The sequence below is a fragment of the Phalangium opilio genome, unplaced genomic scaffold (genome assembly GCF_054372755.1).
Source record: "Phalangium opilio isolate 3A_F unplaced genomic scaffold, DU_Popi_V2 ptg000032l_1, whole genome shotgun sequence".
Classification (NCBI taxonomy): domain Eukaryota; kingdom Metazoa; phylum Arthropoda; class Arachnida; order Opiliones; family Phalangiidae; genus Phalangium; species Phalangium opilio.
Window position 1 is genome coordinate 9,404,313 of NW_028324159.1, and position 866 is coordinate 9,405,178.

Below are 866 nucleotides of genomic sequence, written 5' to 3' on the forward strand. Positions count from 1 at the left end.
ATCATAACCCTAGGCAAACGGAACAGTATGACACGGAAGCTTGCTAAACTCGTAGGCCTACAATTTTACTATTTGTGTTTAAATAGTCAATTACTTCTGCCAAAACTCGAGTCCGTCCGGGATTTGAACTTGGGACCACTCACACCCAAAGCGAGTATCATAACCCTAGACAAACGGACCTGTAAGACACTGAAACATGCTAAACTCATAGGCCTACAATTTTACTAATTGTGATTATATAGTCAATTTCTTCTGCAAAAATTCGGGTCCGTCCGGGATTTGAACCCGGGATCACTCACACCCGAAGCGAGTATCATAACCCTAGACCAACAAAGGAACTATGACACTGAAACATGCTCAACTCGTAGGCCTACAATTTAACAAGTTGCATTTAAATAGTAACTAAATTACTTCTTCAAAACGAGGGTCCGTCCGGGATTTGAACCTGGGACCACTCGCACCCAAAGCGAGTATCATACCGCTAGACCAACGGACCTGTATGACACTGAAACATGCTAAACTCATAGGCCTACAACTTTACTATTTGTGATTATATAGTCAATTTCTTATGCAAAAATTCGGGTGCGTCAGGGATTTGAATCCGGGACCACTCACACCCGAAGTGAGTATCATAACCCTAGACCAACAAACCAAGTATGACACTGAAACATGCCTGCCATACGAAACGTACAAATCTCCTTTATTCCATTGGATGATTTTTTTTCACGTGACCCATTCAGTAATCGTCTCGACCGCTTGGTGGCTGCACCGCGACCGAAATTTCAAAATTTTCTCTCTTCGGATCTAAGCGCTATACGAGTTTTGACGTCACAGTAGCTTGCGGAAGATGCCCAGTCGTAACCCAT

The 866-nt window shown here is 43.2% G+C and overlaps 1 non-coding gene across 1 annotated transcript; it reads right to left on the reverse strand.

Annotated features, from left to right (window-relative positions):
- Positions 1-424: 424 nt before the first annotated feature.
- TRNAP-UGG (transfer RNA proline (anticodon UGG)) lies at positions 425-496 on the reverse strand. The gene has a single exon. It is a non-coding gene; the product is annotated as a tRNA-Pro (tRNA).
- Positions 497-866: the final 370 nt, after the last annotated feature.